The 19583-nt window shown below is 39.7% G+C and overlaps 2 protein-coding genes across 4 annotated transcripts in view; both read right to left on the bottom strand.

Annotated features, from left to right (window-relative positions):
- The window catches only part of DENND2B (DENN domain containing 2B), a 118219-nt gene that overhangs the window by 66550 nt on the left and 32086 nt on the right, over window positions 1-19583 (bottom strand). The window contains exon 1 of one of the 3 annotated variants that reach the window (XM_052696129.1): window positions 8973-9081. The exons of the other annotated variants lie outside the window; for them this stretch is intronic. The gene's annotated coding sequence lies outside the window, so the exon portion shown is untranslated. Of the gene's footprint in view, window positions 1-8972; window positions 9082-19583 lie in introns of those variants that run through there. 3 annotated transcript variants of the gene reach the window in all.
- RPL27A (ribosomal protein L27a) overlaps window positions 1-19583 on the bottom strand; it is a 113299-nt gene that overhangs the window by 70837 nt on the left and 22879 nt on the right. The window lies entirely within an intron of this gene.

The following is a 19583-nucleotide window of genomic DNA, read 5'->3' as shown; positions in this document are numbered from 1 at the left end:
GAAAATGCTGAAATTATACTCTCTTTGTGAGGTCCCTAAGCAAGGCTGGCTGGAACTCAAAATACAGGTGGTGGAGAAGGGCTGATTCTTGGGACCATAAATATCTGAGCCTTCACACCATATCTCACTCCAAAGTTGGGAAGTTGCCAGTTTTAAACAGGACTCTTTTCCTGCCTGCACCTTGTGGGTGTTAACCATTGGCTGTGAGGAAAAGAGAGAGAATTTAATTATTGGAGAATATTCTGAAAGCAGGCAGCACAAAAGCAGTAGCAAAAGCAGCGAGCCTGATCTTTTGATCCAGTTAAATTGGTGTACAGCTCCTACTCCCTTCCATTGCCAAACATTAACTCTAGAAAAGGGAAGAAATGAGTGGCAAACAGCACAGGCTTTACAAATCCCATAACTTCATTAGCTAGCTTTTAAAAAGAGGAGGCTGCAAGAGCTGTGGCTATAAAGCTGCCTTTATACTTCTTCTGGATGCAAGAGCAAGGTGAGTAAAAAGAAGTTACATTTGTTAAGCATTTTGTTTCCATTATCCACAAGATCTTGTAAACACTAATAAAAATCTTGAGATGCATTTCTGATGTAGGATTAAAAGTGACTGGAGGGTGGTTAATTGACTTCCTCGAGGAAGTAATTCACACCATTCTAGCTCTCTTGAAATGTCAGGAATGACTGCACTGATCATTCTTTTCTGTAGGCAGACAAATCAGGAGAAGCTGCTCAGCACTCCTTTAGTTCTGCAAATCCCACTGACTGTGTTTAAACTTACAAAATACTAACAGTTTTTCACTCTCTCTATTCCAGGTAATTCCCTGTTCCAAAAAGGTCAATCCTGTGGGAGCCCATTTACTGAAGGATGATCAAGGAATGTGTTGACAGAAAGATGGTGGGTCTTTCCAGGCTCCTGTTGATGAAATCCCATCATTTCATAGAAACTTGGAAGTTTGGCAAGCTGAAAGTCACCCAGCACTGTTTATATTCCTCAGGACTTTGTGCTCCTTTTGCTGGGAAGATGTTGCTTTATTAGTATATTATTTAGCTTTTCTGCTTATCCCTGATTTTTCTCAGAGCTTGGCATCCTTTTAACAAGATAGCCTAACGCATATCAGAGCAATGTAAATAAAATCTGAATTAGCTGTAACTGTACACGTGTTAGTTTGTGTATTTAGCAGATTTGGTTGCCATATAAGAAAAGAAACTTCTCATTTCCATAACAAGCATTTAAAGAAATCTGAAACTAAAGCAACAGACGTTTCCTCCTTGTGTGAACAGCAAAACTCAAAAACAACAACAAAAAACACTTAATTTACCCAGTAATTGAGTTTCAGAGAGTATTTCTCAAGAAAAATGTGAATAAAACTATTTTTATTCACTATAACATGACCATCACACAGACACCAAAAAAGAAAGCAATTTTTAGTCAGCTGAATTCTGACTGCTCTCTGTACAGTCTCACGCTGCTCCAAGGGCACTGTTGCCAGGACATCATTCAGCAAACAAACAGAAAAGCCCTCCTCTTTTAGAGACATATTTGTGAAAGCTCATGACAACAATCCATACTTTTACACAAATAAGATATGGAAGAACTACTGTAGTATAAAAAGATGCCAGGCATGTCTCTGTAGGTGTAAAGCAGTAGAATAACTCAAAGGCTAAAAAAACATCATGACTTTGAAGAAATGTTGAGGGATACTTGGCAAAAAAAAATATTTCTTTCTCTGCATACAAGGACTGAGAATAACTGGGAAGTCAGACTGGTCTAACTGGGTGCTTAGCACAGGGGGCAACACATCACAAACGTGTGGCAAGAAAAAGCTTTGCTGATCAGCCAAAACAACCAAGAGGAACACGTGTAATGATGATACTTTGAATTCTGACATTCTCTTTCCAAAGATAAATGACTGTCCAGGTTTGGGCAATTTCTCTATATGCTGCACTAAAGACAAATCAAATCTTTCTTTAGATTAATTCTACCAGGAGCAGAAAGGGATGCCAGGATGAGTAATGCTGATACTCCTTGTAACCAAGGGCCATGGGAACATTAAGACCAGCCAAAAGGGACCTCCTGGACTACTGAGTCTAAATAGATCCCATAAATGTTAGGCAGTAAGCCTGTCTGTTACAGCATGTTCTGTACGTTGGCATAGCATACACTATCGTAATTCTCTATATTTGTCAAATAGGCAACTACAGGAGATACTAAATTTTCTTAAATCTAAATAAGGCTTATGATAAGAAAGGGAGATGAACTTTTCACACTCCATGCCAGGCCATGGCAGTTAGGTGGTTTTTGAACTGATTCAACATGGTAATGAAGTAAGAAGTAGAACTTGTCTTTTCTTGCCTCTGGCTTGGAAAGGAAAGTGATGTAAGTGGCAACTTAATAGCCACTCTTCTACCAGATCCCCTATTATTTTTGAGCTCTCACCAGGAGTGCAGCTCAAAATCCCCAAAACCCTGCGTAACAGCTCATTTCCTCCTTTACTGCTGACTTAGGGAGTTTGGAAAAAACAAAACAGAAATTACTTTCCAAACTTAACAGTGAATTTGCATAATAAGATTGTTTGCAAGAGGGTCAGTCTCATGAATGTGTGCTCTTGTTAAAGGAGTCACAGCACTTCGACAGAACAAAGCAATAAGATCTGCCAAAGTGTATGAAGATCCTGAAGTGCTTAAAGAAAGAATGAAAAATAGGGACAGTTTACTGAATGATGGCTGCTAGGACTCTGTGAATCAAACAAACAAACAAAAATATTAAGTGTTATGTGCTATTTTTAAATAGCATAGTTCCTGTGTTCTCAAATACTCAGTTCACAGGAGTGATGGTGGGCCATGCTAGCGAGACAGCACTGTCCTACAAACAAACCCCTTCAAAGCTCTGAATCCTTATGGCTGGTTACTAGAGAGAAGTGTGCAGAAACTCAGCTGGCTGTAGCTGAACTATTTTTTTATGGCTTACAAGCAGCGTCTGATTTACACCAGTGAATTTCAGGAGTCGTTCTGCCAAAGTAGATTACGTGAAGTGGCAAATATGCTCTACAATTGTACAAAAAAAAAAAAAGTATAACACAGAATCTTCAAATAAATCAAAGTTGATGAGTTAGGTCCTAAATACTCAAATTACATTGGATTTGTAAAGCAAAGACAGCAAGAAAATCTGACTGTGACAAATGACTGCAAGACAAAATGTGATCAATCAACAGGCAGCAGTAGGTACGTGCCTTAGCCAAGAAATTTCTAAGGGTGAAGAAGATAACAGGAAAATGTGAAAATATCTGGAGTAAGAGGGCTAGATTCCCCACTGATCTAAATTTATGGCAGCCTCCTGCACTGCTAATGCGCAGGCACAGGGTGGTTTTTAGACTCTGCCATGTTTAAGTTTTTTTCACCCCCTTTGTTCAGATACTGCCCCAAACAGAGGCAATCAGGCGCAGAAGATTCACACACGTGCACTGTACCTTCCATCCCAATGATCAGAAGGTGGCTGCAGGTGGAAAAAAAAAAACAACCTCAAAAGCAAGAACTTAAATGTCAAGGGCATCCATTCCTTCTTTCCTAATGAGGTACAGTGAAGATTTCCTAACACTGGCCCTCATTTTCTCCTGAAAGTAATGAAAATGGATCAAAGTTGAGAATGAAAGCCTCCCTCACTGTTACTCTTCTCCTTTATCATGTTCTGAATAATACTTGCAACAGATATTTCCACTGTTATGTCTTCACTTTTCCTGATTTTTCATGATGTTCTGGAGGCTGTTCAGAGCAATTTAGTCACACCTGCTTTCTTGTGATCTCAGCTTTTTTGTTAAAGAGTGTCAGGACAGCAAATGATAAGATTTTCCTAAATCAGGCAGAACACACAAGCTCCTGTGTGTCTATTTAAGAACCACCAGTCCTTGAAACTTGTTCTTTAACAGCGTGTCTGAACATGACCATTCCAACAACCAGAGCATGTGGAAGCTCTCAGCTCTGCTTTTTCAAAGCACAGGTAATTTTTCAGCGTGCTTCTTTATCTGGCTGGGAATCTCAAAACATGAAATGTTTTGGAACTCATTCTGTCAGATCTTTGCAAGTCTTCCATGCTTACATGCACACACCTTGGGAAGAAATAAAAATTGCTTTTATGAATTGTGGTGTTTAATTTTTGACATAACTGAGGCGGTTCTGGGTTTGGCAACTTCTAAATCTAGAATTCTGGTTTAGAAAAGCTGTTGTAAGATAGGTCTTGTTCTTTTTTGCTCTCACAAGCCAGTAAACCACACAAGGTCATTCTATACTTCACTGAAGTACTCGGTACCCAAAGGCAAAAGAACAGAATTATAAGCCAGAAAGCTGTGAGCCCTGGCTGCACACAAATCCAGAATACAGATAAGCCTGCTTTCCCTGCTTTGCTTATTAATTAAATTTTAGGTCACACAGAACATCACCAAATAGACCTATGAATAAATACATGGTAGAGACAGAGAAAAAGAAGGGAGATGAGGACTGTATCTGGTCTTTAATAACTTTTCTATCTTGCCCACTCGGACAAATTGCTTTCAGAATAAACACAAAAATGTCTTATTTGCTTCTCCACAATGACATACTGTCCTTCCAGACCTACTGGTTTAGTTCTGATCCCCAATTTCTACTGCTGTATCATGCAATATGTCAGTTAACACGTGCCAAACTTCCCTTTGCTGGCTGTGTTACCTCTTTGTTAAGGTATTTCATCATTCCAAGGGACAGAGATCTGAGTTTGGAAGCTCATTGGTGTCCAGGGAGACCTTTCTGTACAGATTTGCTTTTCTCAGTTTTCTGTTCTCATAAACAAGTCTAACACTGCGAGAAAGCATCCTTGAAAAACAGGTTATAAAACTGAAAGCCATTATCCATATGTCTGTTATGAAACAGACATTCCTCATTTCTGCCATCATTTCAACTATTAATATCACAACGCAGCAAGTCTGAGGCCTGAGACATCTGGACCCAGTGAGAAAGTACTATGTGCCACAACAGGATAACACCAAATTGTTTTAAAAGGTCTGAAAACGTCTGTGCTGCTTCTGGAGTTATTGCTCTTCATGTGAAATAAAGTACAAACTATTAGAACCTAATCCAGCACATTGGAACCTCCTGAATTATCCCTATGAACACAGAAGAACCTCGGTTTCAGCCCTGGGTGCAGTCTGGCTTAACAACCTTGTGAGACCTGGGTTGTGAAGGCATTTCAAATGCAACATAAAGGAAAAGAAGTAGTAACTGACTTTAACTAAAGAGTGCTCAGGCCTCTGAGTAGCCTCATACTGGCAATAGCTGGGGGCCATCCTTTCATCATAACAACTGCAGCAACTCGGTTCAACTTTGTGCAAATTTCTGCACAGGCACAAAGCTGAAACAAAGGCACATAATCAGCAAGTTCCAGCTTACATGACTGAGACAGGATATTTTTCCTCACAAGAGCACATTTTATGTTTCTGTTGTAAAGATAAAGCAGCATAACAGCTTTTTCTTTGATAATATATTACTCTTACAATGGTAAGACCAGAGAAATACAGTTTCTCCATCTTGAGGTTAATTTTTTCTAAGTTTCTCCTTCCTCTATTGGAAGAGTGCACTGCAATCTGCCCAGAGTTCCATATGTCTGTATGCCTATAACTGACTGTTTCTTTCCAATGCAATAAAGGGAATTTCTTTCCATTAACTTTCTTCCATTAACTGTCCAGTCAGTTTTGGGATCAAATGCAGAGAGTCCTCTCTCCTACCAATGCATTCATATTCACTTCAAGCCCTGAAGACGATCTAAATAGTCCTGCATTTTTTTTGTTTTGTCTTTATTTTTTTAAAGAGCCAACATTCATAACAGACTCTGTAGTGGGGAACAGCAACAGTATCCCTCAGAAATCACAACTTTTATATAAGACCTTATAACTCTCTGTAACTACCTGAAAGGAAGTTGTGGTGAGGTAGAGATTGGCATCTTCTCCCACGTAACTAGCAATAGGACTAGAGGGAATGACCTCAAGTTGTGCCAGGAGAGGTGTTCAGGCTAGGTACTAGGAAAAATTTCTTTTCTACTCTTTTCCAAACGAGTGTGAGGCACTGAAATGGGGCCGCCCAGGGAGGTGGTGGAGTCACCATCCCTGGAGGTGTTCAGTGAACGTTTAGATGTTGTACTGAAGGATGTGGTTTAGTGGAGAAATACTGACGGTAAGTAGATGGTTGGACTATATGATCTTGGAGGTCTTTTCCAACCTTGATGATTATATCACTATATGAACTGCAAGAACAAAATTAAAAGATATATTCAGCACTTGGAAAAGCAGTAAAGAGCAGATGCAGTTGGTAAGTTGAGATATTGCTAGTGGTGGTCCAAAGTGTGGGAGAAGGAAGGAAGATCACTTGGCCCTTCCTCAAATACCAGAAAGAAGTGCTCAAGTGCAATGCAGCACTTCATGTGTTCAGAAGAAATCCACTCAAAATCTTCTTTCCCCCAGCGGAGTGAGGATACAACAAAAGGAACAAAGGAGCACAGCTACAGGTAAAATAACAAAATACATATGAAGAATTGACCCTGTACATGTCATGAGGGGAACTAGCTTGTCTCCTGTTCAGAGGCTGCATTCAGCCTCTGGAGGAGTGATGTGAGGCTTCAGAACCCTGGCCTTTCTTATCATCTTAATTTTCCTCAGTGGCTCTGACCTCATGGAATGCAAAATAAATTCCAGCTATGACAGACAAACATGACCCTTGGTACGTGCTACAGTGTGTACAGATTTGTGCACATTAAGCAAAATGGAATGCTTCTCTTGACTGTGAGAGGGAATTTTCTATCCATTTCAGTGATGGTATTCCTTCATTCAATTTCTTCAAATATTTCTGAACTGGAGCTTGATTTTCTTATGTCAGCGCAGATCAAGAGCTACAAAGAGAAATTGCTACAGATGCAAACTGATGCAAAACTCATTATTATGGGAAGACTTAATGCATTGACCCAAACCAAACGCATACATCTGAAAAAAGTTTCAACTCTAAATAACATTTGCACTGAAAATTAAGTTAGGTTTCTATATCTGACTTGTTGCTGTATCCTTTGTTCTATTTTCTGTTGTTAAATAAGCCAGGAAAATAAGGAAATATGTTGGTATACCCATCACTGAGTGACATATGAAAGACTTTGCCAGAAAAGAGTGGTTGGGCTTCATTGTTTTTTTAGCTGAGCACAATTTTGAAAAATACTTTGATCTATTTCTTCCTCAATCTGTTGGTAGATATACACACAATAGGAAAGATTAAGAAAAAGAGCCAACCTATAATTTGCAAGGCCTGTTGCTATTGTACTTATCTACATAACAGTCCATTCGAGGCTAAATATAACTTCATCCTGGCCCTAATTCAGAACAATTTCACTGAATATCAACAGATGACGATCAGCCAGTGCTCAATCACTGCTGCACAGCAATAGTCAAAACTATGATCTAGAGGAAAGTTTCCTAGAGATTCAGACATTAGCTTCTCTTTGCTTTGTTTACTGGGATTTCAGTGCAAATCTCAACAGGAACAAACTTCCCTCAGACAGAGACACTCATAATCACTCTTCGCTGTAATCAAGGGTAATACAAGCATGTACATTACTCACCACACTGCAATGAGCCTCCCAGACCACATTTCATCACCACACCTACAAGAGCAGTGGGATCTCAAGCTTTAATTTGGAGTCAGAATAATATCTGGGCGATTTGTATTCCCCTTATAAAGATTTTGTTCTCAGAAGACCTTGGCTTCATATAAAACTGTGGATTTTGCTCTTTTGTTGGCCTATTTGCTTTTACAAGAAGCTGGACAATACTCTATTATTTTTCATAACTTACAAGGGAATTTGCATATAGTCCTGAGGATGAAAATCATTTGCTACCACTGACATTCAACAGGAACATTACACAACAATAAAGAACTGCAAGGTTACTTAATACAAGACGCATTAGGGTGACTTAGAGCAAGCACACAATCTTTCTTTCTCTCATCCTTTCCATCTGGGACAGAGCCAAAAAAAGTCTCATGTTCCTACAGGAAGATACAGAGATAGCATCAGGCAAAGCAGCAAGAAATGAAAATTATACAGAGCAAATGCAGCAAAACCAACATGTGTGCACAAAAGGAGAAAGAAAAAGCAACTTATAAATATTACAAGTCCATCACCAAAAGTATTTGCTCTCTTAAAGACTATGAACACGAACAACAAACTCCCTATTACCCAGGGGCTCTCAGCTCGTGAATATTTGGAGCAACAAACTGAAGTCTACATTCTGACCTTAAGTTACTTCCCTCAGAGCCCTATAGACTTAAGCCTGTGATACTGTTATTGTTTCTTGAAAAGCACAAATCCCTGTTATTTATTCAGTGGAAAACATTATCCAAGATGTCTTTAGCCTAGAAAGTGAGTTTCTTACAGTGCAATGAGTAATAACTTAAGTAATAAAAAAATCAGGCATAAAAGCCAACACATACAAGTGCTCCAGCAGCACTACAATTAACACTGGCAGAAGGCATAGTTAAAAGTACATGTTTGTGACTTAAAAAACACTTTTAGCAGCTAAAGGGAAATGTGGATTTTCATCAGACTAGACAAGAAATGTGCACTTAGCTAGGCAGAGAAATTAGGTTTTGTCTGAAAGCACGAGAGATAGGGGAGAAAGGGAAGAGATGTAGTGTACAATCAGGTTTTAGCTCCACAGTGTCCTTTATCCTACAGCAGAGCTGCAAACGTTGATATTAAAGACCTTCCTAGCACTATCTTTAGCAAGCAGAAAGCTGATGCTGAGTTCCTGCCTGTGAGCAGCCGTGTAACTACAAAACCAGGAGAGAGCTAAGGAATTCACTGCTACAGCACTTTGCGCTCTTTCACTTCAGTTTTTGCTCACTTCCCCCCACACCTCTGGCAAGCATACAGCTGTCTCTCACTGTGGTCACTCAGCACTCCCAGCCAGACTTACTCACAAGTTCTTCCCTCCGGGAAAGGTGCAGAATGCAAGGGAGGAATTCCACGTCCAGCCCTGCGCCTGCTCTGTCCTCTGTGCTTCCTGAGAGCTTGCTGCTCCGCTTCCCAGGCAGCGAATGACACACAGTCTGAGGACGTTTGTCAAACCTCTGTCCCTTTGTGTGCTTAAAGGGAGGAAACTGGCATTAATGTTTAACAAGACTAACACCAGCAAAGCCTTTCTCTGCTCTCTGACGTGCCGATTTTGAAAGGGCAGGTGTGTGAGATATCTGGCAAGCCAAACATTTCCTTCTGGTTGCCTGCAGCTTGGGAAAAAAGTTATGTTGTTTTGTTTTTATTATTCTTTGGTTTGGAAGTTGCAGGGGCCAGTCATTTAGTTTGTTTCTGAACCTCTAAGCTGAGGTGACCCGGCTGCCTGCTGCCAACAGAATAAGTGGAGCTGTACCAGGCACACCAAATCACATGCAGATAGACAGGGCTAACAAGCCTGCCCAACCTGAAGACCACGTGGATGACACTGCTGTCCAGAAAGGAAAGGAAGAGGTTAAAAATCTACATGCAAATGCTTTCAAGTCTCTGCCAACTCAGTTTGGAAAGGACACAGGCTATCTGCCATCTCCTCTATTTGCCTATGTTGACATAAAGTGGTTTTCTAAATCAGCAGCAAATCAAGGGGATAGAGGTTTCAGTCGAGAGCCATCTGATGGTTGAGCAGTTATTCAACTGTTGGCACTGGCAAGTCTTCCTCCAAGCCTCCACTGCAGCCCCGAGGCACAGCTGCGTCCCTGGCAAGTGTTCCCTTGCACACACACAGGGCTGAGTCAGCTGCAAGCACCTCCTGCTGACAACAAGAAGGTTAACCAAACTACCCATACCTGAGCATTACCGATACCAGTTTGTCCCACTCCACTGATGTGCCCATAGGAGCAGTCCTGCTGCCAGCCAGAATCCACCCAAAAAAAAAAAAAAAGTCTTTTTTTGCTAGCAAGATTTGTATTACAAAGCATTTCTATCCTACTTCAGTAGTTTCTTTCAAATAGTTGTGCTGTTACCTGGAAAAAAGACGACTTCTGAGAAATTATAATGCATAGTTCTATATACTGGAGCTGGCCCAAATGCAACTAACCTCACTGTGAACGTTATGAAACATCTGAAGTTTAGAAAAAATCACATCTAATGAAAAACATAAAGATGGATGACCCAAAAGTCCTATACGTCACTAAAGACTGCAGGCACAAATTTGCAACTCCTTGGCTTTATGCGGAATAAATGAGATGGGATTCTCCTCTACAGATGGCTGAGCATTACTGTGAGACACTCTGCTCAAACATTCTCTTGCTCAAAGCATTCTAGGCAGTATAAGCATCTTTTGTACGTATGCACTGTAATAATACGGGTTGCACCTAACTGTATTTCCATTAGCACCTGTTTTCCTCCTTGCAGGGAAACAGTTAAAGTTTCATTTCCTTTTAAAGGCCGTTTGCTGTTAATGTTCCCCTAGAGTGAATAGAAGGATGATACTCAGCGTGGATACTGTATCAAGCACTTGGCTAATTCACAGTTTCTATACACCATATTACCTGGGGAATAGTGGAATAGTCATTACAGTTACTTAGAGGACAAAGTCAGTGAAAAGGACATGAGAATGCTACATCAGTTCACTTCTCGCTCTGCCTTTTTGGACAAACTGCTTTTTTCCACTAGGGAAGAAACACACAGCTTTTCTACTCCTTGTGTCTTTGAATTTGCTGTTCTGCTCAAGTGGGAAATTACATTTTAGGATAACTAAATAGCACACTAAGCAGCTAAAAGAACACAGTCTTTATCAGTAAACTTCTGGCTCAAACCTGGACTGATTATGGCAGAGAACAGAAATTGTTCCCCTACACCATTGGCTTTCCAACAGCTTAAGTGTAAAGAGATGAGGTTCATAGAGCAGCTCCTAACAGATATTCATGGAATATGAAATATCATTAGTAAAGCTCATGACTTGTATCTTTGTCGGTGTATCCAGAAACTGATTTTCATTCCTAAGAACAACTTCCCCCAGAAACTATGACATTTTGGCAGTCCGCTGTAAAAATGCTTTGCACACCACTCCTGTGCTGTAACCCCTGTGGACTTCTGTCCAACTCTTATCCCCATTCCAAAAAATAAATTAAAAAAAAAGTCACAGAACTCCTGCTCTGATTTTCTAATGCAGCGCTGAATGCTTTAGCAAATATCTTGCTTATTGCTTTTACTCACTACATTTCAGTGCAGTAAAAGCACTAGAAAGACATCAGAAACACTTCCAAAACCCTGCTGTTGTAATAATTTGCTGCAAAAATATATAACTGCTTAGTTCAAGGCCTTCTACTACTGATTACACTTGTGCAAAAATAGAAACCATCCGTGACTAAATAAATATAGATTTCAGTGTCAGTCTAACGAAGTGCCAAAAACGAGGTCCATTTTCCCAGTTTCATCTCTTCATCTAATTAGCAGCTCTCACTTCTTCCTCACAAACTGCTCTTCTCTCACATTTTTAGACCTTTAGACTGTGGTTGAAAGAACATTTCTGCAGCCCTTCTGAAGAGATTTCAAACATGGACCTCCTGATCCACCTCCCCAAAGGTCACATCTGACCAAGGCGAGGGACAGGAACATGGTGCCTCAGGCCATCATAAAGTCAGCATTCCACCAATGCTTCTGACAGATATAGGGCAGCTATTAAATCAAAGCCTCTATTCATGATTTTCTCAATTTCAGGGTCATTTCAACCAATGCTTTGACTTGCTTCTGGTAACAGCAAGCACCATCCTATCTCCCACAGGCTGAGTTCAGGGCTGAGCTGTCCCAAACGCTCCACCAACCTCGCCACGTAAATAGCAGTTTTGTATTTCTTTCTGAACCAAGCATACCATAGAGCTGCTGGGAACCAGCCTTCTGAAATGCTGTCAGTGGCACAGTTCAAGCTGTTTCCTCTTCAAAGGAGTACAATGGATTTCGCACCAGTTATTCCATTTAGACAGTGGTCTGGCTGAAGCTTATTTGTATCATTTTCTAAACACCGACAGCAAAGGGTGCTCAGACTGGGAGCAATTTTAGCCTCCACCACCCCTCAACTGATGGAAAAAACAAGCTTGATTTTTGAAAGGTACAAAATCAAGGACTGGCTTTAGGCAATCGCAGATCACTCATTTCCAAGCCAAAGTCTCACTCCACTCCCACCAGAATCCTTGAAAACAAGAGCCTGGACACGCAATTATGCATGAAACAGCAACTGCCAAGCCACTGAATCAGATCTCCTTAAAGGTGTGCAAAACCACCAACTACTACCAGCTCTGTTGCCTTCTCTGCTCTTGACTTTAGCATCTACACCTGCATGTCCACTGCACAGAAAAGTTTCCTTCTTCATTTGTTTGCTTGTTTTGATGCTGAGTTGGGGCAGCAGCAAACACACCAGCATATTTTCCCACAGTATATCATTACAACACAGTGTCAGTTGGCATCCAACCATCCCACTAAATTTTCTTAAGCTTAAATGGCCACATCATTCAAGACATTTTTACACAGGAAGAGTGGTTTGGTGACCCCCTGCATATCTGCAACTGATATTTTATGGAGACTCCTTTAAACCATTCAATGAAATTTTGAGCCCAGGTAGAGAGATTTTGTCCCATGGTGTTTTGAACTTGGGTGAAAACCACAACTGAAATGCAGCCATCCATAAAAGGGAAGGAAGCAGATTTTCTATCACTATTCACATACTTATTAAAAAAAAAAAAAAAGAGGAGATAAGAGAACATCATAATTATGCTAAAATGATGGGAACCACACAGTGATTACTGGGAAAACTGCACACTTATGAGTTTCAAAGAAGAACAAAGACTCATTGTTTTAGAGCACGGAGAGCCTCATGCTTTGAAGAACATGCAGCAGAAATATGTTAAAAGAGGAAAAAATAGAAGTGAAAATGCACTACCAGCACATTTTTAGGATAGTTGAAGGACACGGGCTTCCTGCATGCACACAAGATCTTGAGGCACGCACAGAAGCTGAAGATGAGTCCTCTGATTTTCAAGTTATTGCTTTCTTCATAGCAGCTCCATCCAGAAAACCTTATGCAAGTAATAAATACCATAAATCCTTAAATTCATATTCACATGAAATGAATATATGCTAAAAATTACACCGTGTTTACCTTTCCGTTTCATTAATACTTTTCTCATGGTGAGACCAGAGCTCTACCATGGTGAACACAGCCAGGTATCTCCTTCAATACTCACAGCAACAAAAAGGGAGCTGCTTCGCAGTGACCTGCCTTACCTGTTCATCCACAGCACTGAGTCTGTCTCTGAACACAACTCCTCTGCACTAGTCAGAAGATCATTTGTGAGTACAGGCAGACTGGATTGCATCTTGACAAGAAATTTGGACAGTGTCTACTGTTTAACATGGAGATGAAACTCATCATGTGTTTGGTCTTAGAGTGAACAATTGTCACTGTTGCTCACATTACAGTGTGGACATTTTCAGAGTATCAGTTAAACCTAATGCCAGATACATCTGCAAATTCCTTTATTCAACAATTCTCAAGGTTTCAGTTCCGAAGGCAAAATATTTCTAAATCCTCTGCCCAAGCCACAGCCACAAAATTCTTTCTTCAAAGGAAATAAAATATTGCAGCTAGGTTTATTAATGAGTATTAAGAATTAATTTTACTCAAAAAAGGTATTTGCTGTAAATTCAATGAATTTGGCTTGACTAGGACTGAGTTATCGGTAACACCCCAAAACAAGAAGTAAGCACCAACCGTGTGCAAAGATCTGCTGCGTGAGAGACAGAGCATCAGGCCTCCCCTTCACAGGATTGATAGGGGCTAAGCAAAGACCCTGGAAAGCCAGCCCAGACCTGATCTCTGGTTTAGAAGCAAGAGGGTGCATCAGCCTGAGGACCCTTCCCTCTGAATTTCAAGCAATGTTATCTATAATAACAGCAAATAATCCAGGATTCATTATCAGCTTGGACATAGACTTACTCCATGGGCTCAGTTAGCTGGGAAATATGTCATTATTTTATGTTACATGTAAAGAATTACAAATAATTAAGCAAGAATACTGTAGGTATCTTTGAAGAGATACGAGTCATTTGATTTATATTGTGCATCATCTTCACCTACGCTGGAAGTAAGCCAGTTCCTACCAATTAAAATTCTCTCCCATTAACATAAGTTCTGAGGGCCTGAGCCACAAAGTCAGCACAAACAAATCTCGGTGCGTGTCAGGCTAATGGAGCTGACAAATGGTTGGTGACAGCTGGAATGGCCTTACTCACTGCAGGGAGGTGAAAACCAAAACCTATACTTAGAGGTTTGCAGGTTTCCAGGCTAGAAGAGAGATGCATCTCAGAGATCAGAAATATCCTAGTGGAAATCTGATTGCTAATGTGCACAGAAGTCGCTGCTTCAAAGGTACCAGTCAATTAAAGCAGACGGAATGAACTGAAAACAAAAGCGCAAAGCTGCGTGGATAAGATCAGTCCAGATTTTAGTTTAAATCATGCATGATTGTATCTGATTCAAAGATCCAACTAGAAGTATTTAGAAAGAGAAACATCTACGGATGTTATTAGACCAAGATCTTAACAACTTGCAACCCTGTGCTAAAGTAATTTGAAGAAGCAATTCTTTGCTGGTGCAAATTTCAGACGCTCTGCTCCATAACCCACTGACATCAGCAGCCACAGTTTATCAGGTTATTAAATCATGATTGCCCAGCTGGGGAGCACTCTCCAATTCAGTGAGAATGATACCACTTCTGTGTAGATTGGATGGAAAGACAACAGCCTACACCACAAACCCAACCCGTGCCGAAACTAACAAGATTACAGTGACGTACTTTTCCAGACTAAAAGCCACAGTCCTTTCGCACAACTGGAACAAAGACTGGCTTCTGCTTTGGCCACCTCCCAAATCAAGCCCTGTGACATGAAACTAAAAGGATGTTTGTTCCAGTTTATTGTGGCAGTCTCTCTATGTACATGCTGCTAAAATCAGCATAATTTTTTTTTAATATTTTCTATATTAAAAATTCGTCTTCCAAAATTTATTCCGTTTCTCATCCAAACTGCTGCTTGTTTCAAGGCAACATCACCTAGCAGGAGCACAGTTCTTCTATTTCCAGTTATTTTTTAATTTCTTCTCCTTTTTTGCTAGGTCAAATAAATTCAATAAATTTGAAAACTGTATTTTGCTAGGTAGAACATAACCTCAAAAACATAACTACGGGCTTATTTTAGTACTATACAGTTTTGGTGCAATTTTTAAGTCAGTGGGTAGAGTCATTTCTACATTTAAAATTGCACTGGAAAAATCACAATATTAATCGCAAACACTATAAATTAATGCATTAATTCAAGCTAAATTTCTGCATAAATTATGAAGACAACAAACATGAAATGACTTCAAATCAATATTATTTTTTAAGGAAAAGCAAGCCATTGTAGGGAGAGCTGCAATTGATTTGGGCATGCAAACCAAGAAGACATGTGCTGCTGAACAGTCACACACCAGTTGATCGCTGTGCTCTCCCACTGGAGAGTAAACAAGATTGCAGAGCTTCTTCCTGACAGAATTGTTAAGAACAATCAGCTACACATGAGGTGCTTTCCTGAGCTTCTGCTCCTTGGCTTACATATTATTGACTCACAAGATAGGATTAAATTTGTGTCCTTGAAGTTCACTGTAAACCAGAATTACAGTGTCATTTCGTAACTTTAACTATCATTTTGCAGATGTATCAGCTACATACCAGGAAACAACAACAGTATGTTCCCACTGGGCCAAAAAGCACCCCTAGTCCTGTCTCTGATATCGACCAAGACCTAGGCAGATGCCTAAAGAAGGAAGCAAGAACAAGATGTGCATGCAGTGCTACTGAGCCTAAGGCCTAAGACTTGCTGCCTCACAGATTTTGCTGCTGTAGTTAAAAGCCTTTTATAGATTTTTCTTCCATGAATTTGTCAACTGCAACCTCCTGCCGAAGTTCCACTGCTTAAAGACATGTTGCATAGAAGTATCTTCCTTTCAAACTGTCTCCTTCTAGTTTACATTGAAGCCTATTTGTTTTAAAATGAAAATAAATGCTTTCTTCCTTATTCACAGTCACTCTTCCACCTATAAATCCAGAGACTTCTCTTAATGCCACTCTCCACTCCTTTCCTCTCCAGGCTGAAGACTGTAGGTCAATCTATTCTTGCCTCATAGAGACAGTGTTCTATAACTTTAACCATCCTTGTCATCTTTTTACAATATTTTTTCTATTCAGAGCACAGTCAAACTCATACCACCTAAGGCACATATAAATGTCCACTTTTAACAAATGATCAGTGAACTCCAGATATTTTCAAAAGTAATCAGTATGTATGTTTATTTAAAACACCTCACTGTCTTCAGATCAAAAGGTTTTCTCCTGTGTTCATAGAAGAAATCAATGAATCTCAGTTTCTCAGGTGAGAAACTGATTATCCTCCTCTTAAAAAGTCATCATTTTCTTCTGTCTCCTCCTTATTTCCTAAATTTCCACTAGCACAACTGTGGAGAAGAAGTGGCATGAGGGGTAACTCATGTCAATGGGACCAAGGAGTTACTGTAAGAATCTTGATGCCTGAAAGACATTGTATAGGTATGCTATAGACAATGTAGGCACTTTCTCTCCATTGAAGATAGTTGTGATTAAAATTCAAATCTATGGTCTACAATGATTTGCTTGGGAAACAAAGTTGTCAGAAAGACTATTATAGATTTCACTGTGATTTGTACCTGAAAGAGACAGGAACACTACATCACTGTATCATATCTTGCATCTGCATAAACAGTGACAAAACTAGGACAAGGAAATAACACCAAAAAGAGTTCTTAGACACCAAGAGACAAATGCGTCTGTATTACACCAGTATCAGCCCTTACTGAAACTATACTCTACAAATTATACATGCAGCTTTCCAAATCTCCATTCAAATTAGGTACTACAATGAGACAACAGCTGTTTAGTTTAAGTGGATCTTTGAACGTGTTTGCAATAAACTCTGCAAGCCTTCGAGTTTTATAATGCCAGCATTTACTCCATTGATTTACAGTCTGACTAAGATGAAGAATCCCCGTTGCTGACTCAGATATCCTCTTACAAGGTTTCACAAATACAGGTGAAGAAGATTACTTGAGTCAAAATAATGGATGGAGAACTGGTGCATGACAACCTGTTCATCTCCTCACCTGTCATGCAAGTGCAACTCAAAGGTTTTCGTCAGCTTCAGGTTCATGCTTATACTTATAAAAACATTTTCTAAAAAATTCTAATCAAAACAGATAGCAATGACAAGGAAAGACAGTTTATTTGACAGCTATTATCCAATAAATTAGTATCTTACAGAATTTTCAAAGATATTAAGAATGGAAAAGATTCTAAAATGGAAGAGTAGGTGCAAGGTTTGCTCAAGTCCAGACCAAAGTTCCCAGCACTTAACAATCTGTCTGCACTGATGAAAGGATGATTAATGACACGAGAATGCCAGATATTATTAAGGATTTAGTTTTAATAACCACATGTGTGTATGTCTCGAGGGATTCCTTTATCCATTCCTTCTCCTTACACCCTCACTATTCTGTTTTCTACAGATTTGAAGAGATCCCAAATGCACAAACTAACGAAGCAGGAATTGTATAAGGATAGTAGGTCAATTTCTGAGCCTTAACAAAGCTACTGTTGCATAATATGACCAACAAAAGGCACTGGGATGGATGCAGCCGGATGCCCGATTTAAAAAGTGAAACTAGAACATTACCTGGAGGAAGAAAGGCAAATCAACATAATGAAAGATTTAGACAAGGGAAAGGTGTGACAACACCACAGAGGAAGTCACTAGCAGAAGCCAGACCAGGGTCAGGGTTCTGCCTAGTGCAGATTATTAAGGTGATTATTAATTCACCTCTACTTTGTAGTCAACCTATCCCATGGTAATCAGGACATGACCATCCATCCAACTCAGGAACATCTCCTGAAACTACTGTGATTCAGTACGATATGTGGACAAGAGAGAAGGTATAGCGAGAGAAAAGGATGATTAGACACAAAAGGCAAGGAAGTGGCAAACATATGTGCATCAGATATGGAAGGATGACCAAAACTGGGAAAAAAAAAAAAAAAAAAAAAAAGCCAGAAAGTTCAAACACCAAACTGAGATTCTGCTTTAAATAAAAGAAAAAAAAAAATTAAAAAGTAAACAGCTAAAAGAAAAAAAATTGGTTTCATTGCCTCCATTCTAAAAAATCTCAAAAATTAACTCCTGTTTCCCTTTTTTAAATTGTGTTCTACTCACTTGAATCACAATCTTTACAAATTCATTTGAAACAACAAAGATCTCCCAGTATAACCCTCTGATACATACACTGTACTTCTGGCTGCTAGGAATTGCCTTGGTACAGCTTATCAGGTGTGCTACCCTCAGGAAAGCATGGCTGAAACTGATCCAGCCCTCCCTGTTCAAAGTGACTGGAGCATGTCAATTACATTAGTACAACCATGCTCCCAAAGTGTTCAAGGAATAAATGAGAATTCCATCATTTTTCCCCTCTAGCACATTCATTTCTGGGTGCAAAACTATTCTACTGCACCCTGCTTAATGTCTTTCAGGGTTCTGAACTTCCTATGGTAGATAAATGAGGAAGACACTATGTCTAATATCTAGCATAACAGTATTACCACAGTACAGAGACTCCACAAAGTCTGTGCAAGTTATTTATGCATTCTTTTTCTATGTCATTAATATCAGAGTTATGTTTTGATCCAAAGGAAAGAAAAGTGAAGATACTGACATGTTATTAAGCAAGGCAGTGTAGAAGAGAGATTCAAAACAGACTGTTCTACAAGAGCAGCAAATGTCTGCAATGGTTTTGCAATTGTCAACAACAGAAGAGGAGGAGCCAGTGGATCTGTCCTCTGTGAAGACCACAAGCTGAATTAATCAGCATTTTGTGAAGTTTTGTGAAGACTGTGGCCAAGAACAAGACTCCTTCTGACTGGGATGTATGAGCTTGTTGACTGCAGATGAGTTGTTTATTTGCATTCCAAAGCAATATTCCAAAGAAGAGTTGCCCAAGGGAAACATCTTCTAAACAGTCTTTTTTCATTGTAAAATAATGCACAAGGAAGCAATTACTGACACTATACTTTCTGCTGTATCGTGATTGAAAGATACCTGTTATTTACAGGCTTTTACATCACTGTGCACAATCACATCACAGCCTCCTGATGGACTGCAACTTTGTCACTATAGCATTCCCAAGCCACACATAAACATGCCAATTTTGCAAGCCCACTGTCTTCCATGGCCTAGTCTAAACAGACTGATTCCTTCAGGATTGCCAGGCCTGGGGAGTTAAAGTGTCTTTGGCTACAGTTCTGAGTCTGGGGAACACATTACATAGTAATGAGACAGGCTACTTGTTCCCCCTACCTGTGAATGGTAAATAGTTGATCTACTTGCTCCACAAATGACCTAATGCTACAGAAAGGATCAGAAATAAGCATTTCTTATTCTTATCTAAAACAACGAAGATGCTCCC

This window comes from Tympanuchus pallidicinctus, unplaced genomic scaffold (assembly GCF_026119805.1).
Source record: "Tympanuchus pallidicinctus isolate F22 unplaced genomic scaffold, pur_lepc_1.0 scaffold3, whole genome shotgun sequence".
Lineage (NCBI taxonomy): Eukaryota > Metazoa > Chordata > Aves > Galliformes > Phasianidae > Tympanuchus > Tympanuchus pallidicinctus.
This window is presented reverse-complemented; position numbering and strand designations above follow the sequence as displayed.